Source organism: Nuphar pumila, chromosome 6, assembly GCF_984573655.1.
Source record: "Nuphar pumila chromosome 6, dmNupPumi1.hap1.1, whole genome shotgun sequence".
Lineage (NCBI taxonomy): Eukaryota > Viridiplantae > Streptophyta > Magnoliopsida > Nymphaeales > Nymphaeaceae > Nuphar > Nuphar pumila.
This window is the reverse complement of record NC_143254.1, coordinates 107,156,957-107,159,237: the sequence shown is the minus strand read 5'-3', so window position 1 is coordinate 107,159,237 and position 2,281 is coordinate 107,156,957.

Below are 2,281 nucleotides of genomic sequence, written 5' to 3'. Positions count from 1 at the left end.
TTGTTAATGTTCTTCACTTTATTGATAACTAGTCTATGTGTAATTCATTCATGTTACTTTGATTGCCTTAGATTAGGTGCATTGCATATAATTTATTTCATTATATTTTGTTTATCAATACTAACATTTCAGTTCTCTTGTAGTATGCTGAAGATAATCAGCATAGAGGAGCTGATGAATGCATGGATGAAGAGGCAAATCAAGACAATGAAGATGACGAAGCTCAAAATCTTGGCAATGATTAGATTCATGTGTTGAATTTGTTACATCTTTTTGTTGTTTCAAACGAAACTCTTTGTATATGTTCACTTGTAAATAATTAGAACTTGGCAAGGATTGTGGTGGATCAATACAATTTTTTACCTTGTATTTTGTTTTATATTTGTTTCACCTGCTTTGTATATATATATTTTTATGTGTACTTTGTTTTTTATACACAGAATATATAAATTGTATAACGAGATTTTTTTTTTGATATTTATATTTCAAACAAATTTTTTATTTTTATTTTTTGTGATGGATATTATCCGTCGCTAATTAGTATCGACCTCCAATTTAACGACGGATTATGGATGAATATTTATCCATCACAAAACTGGATCGGCCGATGTTTTGCGATGGATTATAATCCGTTGCAATTCCATTGCTACAATAGCGACAGAGTTAGCAATGAATGTGTATCTATCACAAAACCATATATCTACGGATTAACAATGACCTTACAATGAATCACGACATTCGCTAATCTATCACAAATTAGTGATGGAAGTAGTGGCAAATATGTTCCATCGCTAATTAGCGACTAGGAAATTGTGATGAAAGTTATCCGTCGCTAAACAGTTCAGTGATGGATTTGTGATGGATTACGACCGTCGCTAATCCACATATTTCTTGTAGTGAAAGAAGACATATGTTTGTCTCAACGAAAATACACTCTAGAAATTATTGATGAAATGGGACTTCTGGGTGCCAAACTAGCTGAATTTTCTATGGAGCAAAAATTAAATCTAAGTGCCTTGGATGGAGATCATGTAGAAAATCCAACTGTTTATCAACATCTTGTTGGACGATTGATATATTTAACCATCACGAGATCAACCATATTGTTTGCAATCCTTGCCTGAAGTTGGTTCATGCAAACACCTAGACGTCCTCACATGGAGGTTGCGTGAGAGTGATGTCGGTTCATGCAAACACCTTGACGTCCTCACATGGAGGTTGCTTTGAGAGTGATGCATTATCTCAAGAAAAATCTAGGTCAAGGTATTGTTATGACCTCGTCTTCATCATTGCAGCTAAATGTAACACCCCAATTTTTGAAACAAAAAATTTAGAGACTTTTTTTCTTTTAATGTAATCATGCAACAGTCTCATCAACGAACTCGTTCTAACCATACCAAGTACTAGATGACCCGCATGAGCGCAAGCATGAGCATGTCTTAGCTTTTTAGTACTAAGTCCAATACGAAATCACCATCAACAAATCAAATTGAACCATTACATATAAGAAATGATTAAACTCAGCATTTCATCATTGGCCTTGCCTTAACCAAAAAAAGCTCTAAGGAGCCAGCATGCGCATACACCGATGTTTAATAGCTTCATAGAACCAAGTTTGAAGTTAAACATCCAAACGGCAAAATTCTTAATTTTTTTTTAAGAAACACAAAAAAAACTGTTTTTTTAAATATGATTCAAGCCTTGGGAGGGTTACAAACACAACAAACATGCATAAGACTAGAATAAATAAATTTAACCATAGTATGTATTTAAATAAATCAAATATTACTCCCAAATATTATCAGAGTTAACATGACTTGATCAAATAAACAATTAATAAAATATCAAGTCTCCTCAAAATTATAAAGAACTGTGACCCTCTTGGCGCCACCCCAAGCCTATGGTCATCACCCATCAGCCTATTCATTACCTGAAATATTATAAATAGAGGCATAAGTCCACAACTTCAGTAGGTAATCACCAACACACGTGAACACGATTATTTCAATCATATAAATAAGCATTGATATATTTTCAGATATCATCTAAGTCATGCAACATCACAATATAAGAATTAAGCATAATTCATATCTAATCATGTTTGCATTCATATTTCAAAAATAAACATGCTACAATGCATTATGCCAATGAAATAACAGTTTATGCACAACTGAAATATTATTACTATTCTATTCTGATTTCTTATGTGTCACTTTTTCTCATGCTCGATGGTATACGTTCTGGTTCCTAGCTTTGATTCAACCAATCCAATAAGGAGTAT